The 10,000-nt window shown below is 50.0% G+C and overlaps 1 non-coding gene across 1 annotated transcript; it reads left to right on the top strand.

The window, feature by feature from the left end:
- The first annotated feature begins 8,057 nt into the window (after window positions 1–8,057).
- LOC143175805 (5.8S ribosomal RNA) lies at window positions 8,058–8,212 on the top strand. The gene has a single exon (XR_013000478.1). It is a non-coding gene; the product is annotated as a 5.8S ribosomal RNA (ribosomal RNA).
- Window positions 8,213–10,000: the final 1,788 nt, after the last annotated feature.

Below are 10,000 nucleotides of genomic sequence, written 5' to 3'. Positions count from 1 at the left end.
GAGCGATAAACGTGCAACAACGCTTCCTCGTGAAAAATACTTGAACGATCATGCACAGAGAGGTATCTCGATACCTGCTCTGCTGTATGACTAGACGGGCTTACGCGCGGAGAGTTCATCTCCCGTCCGTCGGAAATTTCGAACGGCTTACGCGCGGAGAAATACACTTCTCCCGTCCGTCGAAATTTTTTTTTTTACTTTGAACAAGGCGCATAGAGCCCGCCGAACCACGATTTCGTGCGTCTTACATCTTTCGACGATGGGACGATCCACGCGAAGAGTTGTTTCGTGCTCGCGCGAGGTGCGATAGCGTCGATTCGCTTTTCTGTACGGGAGAAATAGAACGATGAGTTGACTTATCGGGTCTTCGTTGGAATTACCGTCGCTGGCATTGTAAACTCCAGATGACCTTGTGATTCCTTCGTCGGGCACTGGTAAAGGGTGGCGATGATTCGTTCTATAATAGAAATACCCGTCGTAGCGATTCGGCCGAGACACCCGCCACGAAACACTCTCTCGTCGTGGAATCCCCGCATCGGAGAGTAAAACGCGCGAAGGCTTACTATGAGAGAAGAAATAGTATATGCCGGTGGTTCGCGTGTGTAGGCTCTATACGAAATTGCGATTCAAGAGAGTAGGAAAAGACGCGATGAACCACGATTTCCGTGCGTCTTACGTCTCTCGACGATGGGACGATCCACGCGAAGAGTTGTTACGTGCTCGCGCGAGGTGCGATAGCGTCGATTCGCCTTTCTGTACGGGGAGAAATAGAACGATGAGCTGACTTATCGGGTCTTCGTTGGAATTACCGTCGCTGGCATTGTAAACTCCAGATGACCTTGTGATTCCTTCGTCGGGCACTGGTAAAGGGTGGCGATGATTCGTTCTATAATAGAAATACCCGTCGTAGCGTTTCGGCCTAGTCACCCGCCACGAAACACTCTCTCGTCGTGGAATCCCCGCGTCGGAGAATAAAACGCCGAAGGCTTACTTATGAAACTTACGTCTCTCGACGATGGGACGATCCACGCGAAGAGTTGTTACGTGCACGCGTATGGTGCGATTGCGTCGATTCGCTTTTCTGTACGGGGAGCAATAGAACGTTGAGTTGACTTATCGGGTCTTCGTTGGAATTACCGTCGCTGGCATTGTAAACTCCAGATGACCTTGTGATTCCTTCGTCGGGCACTGGTAAAGGGTGGCGATGATGCGTTCTATAATAGAAATACCCGTCGTAGCGTTTCTTCCGAGTCAACCCGCTCACGAAACACTCTCTCGTCGTGGAATCCCCGCGTCGGAGAGTAAAACGCGAATTCATAGTATGGAAACTTACGTCTCTCGACGATGGGACGATCCACGCGAAGAGTTGTTACGTGCACGCGTATGGTGCGATTGCGTCGATTCGCTTTTCTGTACGGGGAGTAATAGAACGTTGAGTTGACTTATCGGGTCTTCGTTGGAATTACCGTCGCTGGCATTGTAAACTCCAGATGACCTTGTGATTCCTTCGTCGGGCACTGGTAAAGGGTGGCGATGATGCGTTCTATAATAGAAATACCCGTCGTAGCGTTTCTTCCGAGTCAACCCGCTCACGAAACTCTCTCTCGTCGTGGAATCCCCGCGTCGGAGAGTAAAACGCGAATTCATACTATGAAAACTTACGTCTCTCGACGATGGGACGATCCACGCGAAGAGTTGTTTACGTGCACGCGTATGGTGCGATTGCGTCGATTCGCTTTTCTGTACGGGGAGAAATAGAACGTTGAGTTGACTTATCGGGTCTTCGTTGGAATTACCGTCGCTGGCATTGTAAACTCCAGATGACCTTGTGATTCCTTCGTCGGGCACTGGTAAAGGGTGGCGATGATGCGTTCTATAATAGAAATACCCGTCGTAGCGTTTCTTCCGAGTCAACCCGCTCACGAAACTCTCTCTCGTCGTGGAATCCCCGCGTCGGAGAGTAAAACGCGAATTCATACTATGAAAACTTACGTCTCTCGACGATGGGACGATCCACGCGAAGAGTTGTTTACGTGTACGCGTATGGTGCGATTGCGTCGATTCGCTTTTCTGTACGGGGAGAAATAGAACGTTGAGTTGACTTATCGGGTCTTCGTTGGAATTACCGTCGCTGGCATTGTAAACTCCAGATGACCTTGTGATTCCTTCGTCGGGCACTGGTAAAGGGTGGCGATGATGCGTTCTATAATAGAAATACCCGTCGTAGCGTTTCTTCCGAGTCAACCCGCTCACGAAACTCTCTCTCTCGTCGTGGAATCCCCGCGTCGGAGAGTAAAACGCCGAAGGCTTACTATGAAACTTACGTCTCTCGACGATGGGACGATCCACGCGAAGAGTTGTTACGTGCACGCGTATGGTGCGATTGCGTCGATTCGCTTTTCTGTACGGGGAGTAATAGAACGTTGAGTTGACTTATCGGGTCTTCGTTGGAATTACCGTCGCTGGCATTGTAAACTCCAGATGACCTTGTGATTCCTTCGTCGGGCACTGGTAAAGGGTGGCGATGATGCGTTCTATAATAGAAATACCCGTCGTAGCGTTTCTTCCGAGTCAACCCGCTCACGAAACTCTCTCTCGTCGTGGAATCCCCGCGTCGGAGAGTAAAACGCGAATTCATACTATGAAAACTTACGTCTCTCGACGATGGGACGATCCACGCGAAGAGTTGTTTACGTGCACGCGTATGGTGCGATTGCGTCGATTCGCTTTTCTGTACGGGGAGAAATAGAACGTTGAGTTGACTTATCGGGTCTTCGTTGGAATTACCGTCGCTGGCATTGTAAACTCCAGATGACCTTGTGATTCCTTCGTCGGGCACTGGTAAAGGGTGGCGATGATGCGTTCTATAATAGAAATACCCGTCGTAGCGTTTCTTCCGAGTCAACCCGCTCACGAAACTCTCTCTCGTCGTGGAATCCCCGCGTCGGAGAGTAAAACGCGAATTCATACTATGAAAACTTACGTCTCTCGACGATGGGACGATCCACGCGAAGAGTTGTTTACGTGCACGCGTATGGTGCGATTGCGTCGATTCGCTTTTCTGTACGGGGAGAAATAGAACGTTGAGTTGACTTATCGGGTCTTCGTTGGAATTACCGTCGCTGGCATTGTAAACTCCAGATGACCTTGTGATTCCTTCGTCGGGCACTGGTAAAGGGTGGCGATGATGCGTTCTATAATAGAAATACCCGTCGTAGCGTTTCTTCCGAGTCAACCCGCTCACGAAACTCTCTCTCGTCGTGGAATCCCCGCGTCGGAGAGTAAAACGCGAATTCATACTATGAAAACTTACGTCTCTCGACGATGGGACGATCCACGCGAAGAGTTGTTTACGTGTACGCGTATGGTGCGATTGCGTCGATTCGCTTTTCTGTACGGGGAGAAATAGAACGTTGAGTTGACTTATCGGGTCTTCGTTGGAATTACCGTCGCTGGCATTGTAAACTCCAGATGACCTTGTGATTCCTTCGTCGGGCACTGGTAAAGGGTGGCGATGATGCGTTCTATAATAGAAATACCCGTCGTAGCGTTTCTTCCGAGTCAACCCGCTCACGAAACTCTCTCTCTCGTCGTGGAATCCCCGCGTCGGAGAGTAAAACGCCGAAGGCTTACTATGAAACTTACGTCTCTCGACGATGGGACGATCCACGCGAAGAGTTGTTACGTGCACGCGTATGGTGCGATTGCGTCGATTCGCTTTTCTGTACGGGGAGTAATAGAACGTTGAGTTGACTTATCGGGTCTTCGTTGGAATTACCGTCGCTGGCATTGTAAACTCCAGATGACCTTGTGATTCCTTCGTCGGGCACTGGTAAAGGGTGGCGATGATGCGTTCTATAATAGAAATACCCGTCGTAGCGTTTCTTCCGAGTCAACCCGCTCACGAAACTCTCTCTCGTCGTGGAATCCCCGCGTCGGAGAGTAAAACGCGAATTCATACTATGAAAACTTACGTCTCTCGACGATGGGACGATCCACGCGAAGAGTTGTTTACGTGCACGCGTATGGTGCGATTGCGTCGATTCGCTTTTCTGTACGGGGAGAAATAGAACGTTGAGTTGACTTATCGGGTCTTCGTTGGAATTACCGTCGCTGGCATTGTAAACTCCAGATGACCTTGTGATTCCTTCGTCGGGCACTGGTAAAGGGTGGCGATGATGCGTTCTATAATAGAAATACCCGTCGTAGCGTTTCTTCCGAGTCAACCCGCTCACGAAACTCTCTCTCGTCGTGGAATCCCCGCGTCGGAGAGTAAAACGCGAATTCATACTATGAAAACTTACGTCTCTCGACGATGGGACGATCCACGCGAAGAGTTGTTTACGTGCACGCGTATGGTGCGATTGCGTCGATTCGCTTTTCTGTACGGGGAGAAATAGAACGTTGAGTTGACTTATCGGGTCTTCGTTGGAATTACCGTCGCTGGCATTGTAAACTCCAGATGACCTTGTGATTCCTTCGTCGGGCACTGGTAAAGGGTGGCGATGATGCGTTCTATAATAGAAATACCCGTCGTAGCGTTTCTTCCGAGTCAACCCGCTCACGAAACTCTCTCTCGTCGTGGAATCCCCGCGTCGGAGGGTAAAACGCGATATATAATAGTATATGCCAGTGGTTCGCGCGCGTCGTCTCTGAGATACGCGGTCGACAGAGTTCCGAAAACACGTGATGTGCCACGATTTCCGTGCGTCTTACATCTTTCGACGATGGGACGATCCACGCGAAGAGAACGTTCGTGCTTGCGTGAGGTGCAACAGCGTCGATTCGCTTTTCTGTACGGGGAGAAATAGAACGTTGAGTTGACTTATCGGGTCTTCGTTGGAATTACCGTCGCTGGCATTGTAAACTCCAGATGACCTTGTGATTCCTTCGTCGGGCACTGGTAAAGGGTGGCGATGATTCGTTCTATAATAGTAATACCCGTCGTAGCGTTTCGACCGATGTCACCCGCCACGAATGTCTCTCTCGACGTGGAAACCCCGCGCCGAAGAGTAAACGCGAAGGCTTACCATACGAAAGAAAACGGTATTATACGCCTGTGGTATGTGCGTCTCGGCTCTGTGATACGCGATCGGCAGAGTTACAAAAAAACGTTGATGGGCCACGATTTCCGTGCGTCTTACATCTTTCGACGATGGGACGATCCACGCGAAGAGTAGTTACGTGCTCGCGCGAGGTGCGATAGCGTCGATTCGCTTTTCTGTACGGGGAGAAATAGAACGATGAGTTGACTTATCGGGTCTTCGTTGGAATTACCGTCGCTGGCATTGTAAACTCCAGATGACCTTGTGATTCCTTCGTCGGGCACTGGTAAAGGGTGGCGATGATTCGTTCTATAATAGAAATACCCGTCGTAGCGATTCGGCCGAGACACCCGCCACGAAACTCTCTCTCGTCGTGGAATCCCCATGTCGGAGAGTAAAACGCGAAGGCTAACTATATAAGAAACATATAGTATTATTTATGCCTGTGGTTCTCCGTTTGTCCTACTCTCAGATACGCGACTCGGAGAGTTACGAATAATCGTGATGGACCACGATTTCTGTACGTCTTACATCTTTCGACGATGGGACGATCCACGCGAAGAGATCATTCCTGCTTGCGTGAGGTGCGATAGCGCCGATTCGCTTTTCTGTACGGGGAGAAATAGAACGATGAGTTGACTTATCGGGTCTTCGTTGGAATTACCGTCGCTGGCATTGTAAACTCCAGATGACCTTGTGATTCCTTCGTCGGGCACTGGTAAAGGGTGGCGATGATTCGTTCTATAATAGAAATACCCGTCGTAGCGATTCGGCCGTGTCACCCGCCACGAAAATCTCTCTCGTCGTGGAATCCCCGCGTCGTAGAGTAAACGCGAAGGCTTGCTATAGAAGACTATAGTTTATACGCCTGTGGTTCACCGGTTGCCTGCTCTCCGGGGTACGCGATCGCGCAGGAGTTACGGAAGAACTTGATGGGCCACGATCTCCAAGCGGCTATATCTTTCGACGATGGGACGATTCACGCGAAGAGAACGTTCGTGCATGCGTGAGGTGCGATAGCGTTGATTCGCTTGTCTGTACGGGGAGAAATAGAACGATGAGTTGACTTATCGGGTCTTCGTTGGAATTACCGTCGCTGGCATTGTAAACTCCAGATGACCTTGTGATTCCTTCGTCGGGCACTGGTAAAGGGTGGCGATGATTCGTTCTATAATAGAAATACCCGTCGTAGCGTTTCGACCGATGTCACCCGCCACGAAATTCTCTCTCGTCGTGGAATCCCCGCGTCGGAGAGTAACCGCCGAAGGCTTGCTATAGAAGACTATAGTTTATACGCCTGTGGTTCACCGGTTGCCGGCTCTCCGGGGCACGCGATCGCGCGAAGGTTACGGAGGGACGTGAAGCGCCCGAGCAATGAAACGTCCGCAGGAGGAAACGAGCAACCGCCGAACATTGTTTCGCGACGTTTCCATAATGTATTGTCGTTTCGCTCGCATCCCGCTTCTTTCCCCTAGTTTCCTCGACGCGTAGTTTCGCAGCCTTAGTGGACGAATCATTCTCGATTCGAGGAAAGATATGCAGTGGGGCGTGCAATGAGCCCGCCAGAGACCACGATCTCCAATGCGTCTTTACATCTTTCGACGATGGGATGATCCACGCGAAGAGAACGTTCGTGCTTGCGCGAGGTGCGTTAGCGTCGATTCGCTTTTCTGTACGGGGAGAAATAGAACGATGAGTTGACTTATCGGGTCTTCGTTGGAATTACCGTCGCTGGCATTGTAAACTCCAGATGACCTTGTGATTCCTTCGTCGGGCACTGGTAAAGGGTGGCGATGATTCGTTCTATAATAGAAATACCCGTCGTAGCGATTCGGCCGAGTCACCCGCCACGAAACTGTCTCTCTTTCGTCGTGGAAACCCCGCGTCGGAGAGTAAAACGCGCGAAGGCTGTGACTGTAACATATATATATACAGTATACAATGCCTGTGGTTTTTGCGCGTGTCGGCTCTTCGGTATACGCGATCGGCCAGAGTTACGGAGGGACGGTGAAGCGCACGAGAAATTGAAACGGCCGCACGATTGGAACCGAGCAACCGTCGAACATTGTTTCGCGACGTTTCCATAATGCGTTTTCGTTTCGCTCGCATACCGCTTCTTTTCCCCTAGTCTCTGAGACGCGTTTTCGAGCCGTTCTTCTACTATCGATTCTCGTAGAGAGAAGGGACCGGGTAGTCTGGAAGTGGAACCCGCATCTTGCGTGTACCGTACACGGAATTGAGAGGACCGGCCGTGAAGCTCGTTTTAAAGCCGTGCGTCTGACACCCAACTCTTGCGCGCCAATTTCGCGGCAAGAGATAATATGGGACGAATGACCGGCAAAGAGCCAGCTGTGAAGTCTGTTTTTTTAATCGAATCCGTGGACGTGTGTATGCCGTAGCGTCGCTCGTCGTGTTCGTTCATGGTCGTTCCGAGAGAAAGAACGAAAGCGGTAACGAAGGGACCGGCCGTGAAGCTCGTTTTAAAGCCGCGCGTCTGACACCCAACTCTTGCGCGCCAATTTCGCGGCAAGAGATAACATGGGACGAATGACCGGCAAAGAGCCAGCTGTGAAGTCTTTTTTCATTATTTGCTTTCAATCGATCGATCGGTACGATTCGTGCAACGTTTCGCGCGATGCGACGCGAAAACATGCGCGCAACAATAGATGCGTCTGATCGGAAGAACGCGAGGGTCGACTGCACGCGATGGATTCAGTATCGGGTAGGATACAAAATATATCCCCGTCGTTTCCACGCGTGCGAGTCTTCTGCGTCTTTCGCGGGTTTTTGAATGCACTATACGCCCGGAACGTCGAGAAATATATACATATTACTTGAACGTTTTTCGTCTCGAAAGGCTTCGGTGTCGTCTCCAAGGCGACGCCTGAATCTCCTTCGCGCGCTGGTCGGAGATTCAGGTATCAACTTTTATCTTCTCTTTGAAAGAAGAGAGATATTAGGTCGAACAAATGAGAATAAAATTATATATGTGAAATATAAAATTTATACGATTACCCTGAACGGTGGATCACTTGGCTCGTGGGTCGATGAAGAACGCAGCTAATTGCGCGTCAACGTGTGAACTGCAGGACACATGAACATCGACATTTCGAACGCACATTGCGGTCCACGGATACAATTCCTGGACCACGCCTGGCTGAGGGTCGTTTACGTACCATACACTGCTTGCGTAGCTCTGTCAAATCCCCGCCGTCGTTCACCTCTTCGGATCGAACGTTTTTTTACCGAAGGGCGCAAAGAACGTTTCTGAGTCGGGTTAAGAGAAGGATGCTACGTACGAGCGAACGATGGGTGTCTCGTCGGCGTTTGTCGCGGACACGCGAAAATTCTGTGAATTTCACGGACAGTGTACGTTCTAGTTGTTGCAAAACGATCGGAATCGTTTGTATGGACTCGCGTGAGTGTTCGCGGCGTCGTGCGTCGTTCAATTACGACCGCCCGCGGATACCGCTCCACTGCGATATGGATCTGAGCGACAACTTTTTCGGCTGTTCGTGAGATGAACGGTTTCGTGTGTTTAGAAAAATTTTTTTTCCCGCGCTCCCGACGTCACCTGAAATGATGCGTCAGAGGTGAAAGAAAATATTAAGAAGTCGAGAGAGAGAGAGACTACACACGTTTTATTCATATTTTGTATACCGTGCGTGAGACGGATGTGCACGACACGTCGTATGTCGGTATATTACCGACTGGCCCCAGGGAGATTGTTTTCTTCCTCTCTTACGAATGAGATGTACGTTTCGGAGGATCGTCGTTACCGAAACACACGGCAAAACGAGACTTCTCGCAGCAGAACCTTTATACACAATACACATCGACTCTTTTTACCCCGAGAGAGAGAGAAAAGGTGTATTTCTTTTTTTTATTTTTCGAATTCGACGCACGAACGCTTTGACGACTGGAGAAAAACACGGTGTGTGTTAAAATCGTGCGGGACGAGCATGCGTATTCGTAACGGGTCGAATAGTTCTTATTCCCCGTCGTCGCGTGTCCTCGCTGGACCACCACCGTGCGCTTCCGCCACGTTCAGTTGAATTTCGAAATATATATATATAAAAAGAATCACCATATACTCTCTTTCGGGAGGTGTATTTTTATCGGTTTCTGCTATAGAGAAGAGACGGAGATCGTGTTGTGAGGTGTAACGTTTCTGTATCCCCGTTTCGGAGGATCGTCGTTATCGGCGGAACACACGTCAAAACGAGACTTCTCGCAGAACCTTTATACACAATACACATCGACTCTTTTACCCCGAGAGAGAGAAAAGGTGTTTTTCTTTTTTTTTTATTTTTCGAATTCGACGCACGAACGCTTTGACGACTGGAGAAAAACACGGTGTGTGTTAAAATCGTGCGGGACGAGCATGCGTATTCGTAACGGGTCGAATAGTTCTTATTCCCCGTCGTCGCGTGTCCTCGCTGGACCACCACCGTGCGCTTCCGCCACGTTCAGTTGTATTTCGAAATATATATATATATAAAAAGAATCACCATATACTCTCTTTCGGGAGGTGTATTTTTATCGGTTTCTGCTATAGAGAAGAGACGGACGATCGTGTGTGACACCACGTGGTAACGTTTCCGTATCCCCGTAAAATACGTTTATCTTTTCTCGTAGAAAAGAGAGAGGAAGAGGCAGGAGCTCCTCTTTGGCGAGGCTTTCGAACGTCGCGTCCCGTCCGCCGGAATATAATGATATAAATATATAACCGCCGCCGACTTTGTGCGAAAGCGTTGAAACGAACGCGTCGGTCGCCCCATGGTGTGTGTTTGTCGTGTCTTCTTTTCCTCTTCTGCACTTCTCTTCACTGTCGATCGCGAGACCGCGCGAGATCCGCTTCGGTCGTCCAGTCCCCGAAAATTCTTCTCGGACGGGCGTTAAAGTTAACCGGAGCGCGAGATCGTCTAGCGAGAGTCTTTTTCGCGATCGAGTAA

Source organism: Nomia melanderi, unplaced genomic scaffold (assembly GCF_051020985.1).
Source record: "Nomia melanderi isolate GNS246 unplaced genomic scaffold, iyNomMela1 scaffold0194, whole genome shotgun sequence".
NCBI classification, from domain to species: Eukaryota; Metazoa; Arthropoda; class Insecta; order Hymenoptera; family Halictidae; genus Nomia; species Nomia melanderi.
Note: the sequence above shows the minus strand (reverse complement) of the source record. Positions and strands in the feature narration are given on the sequence as shown.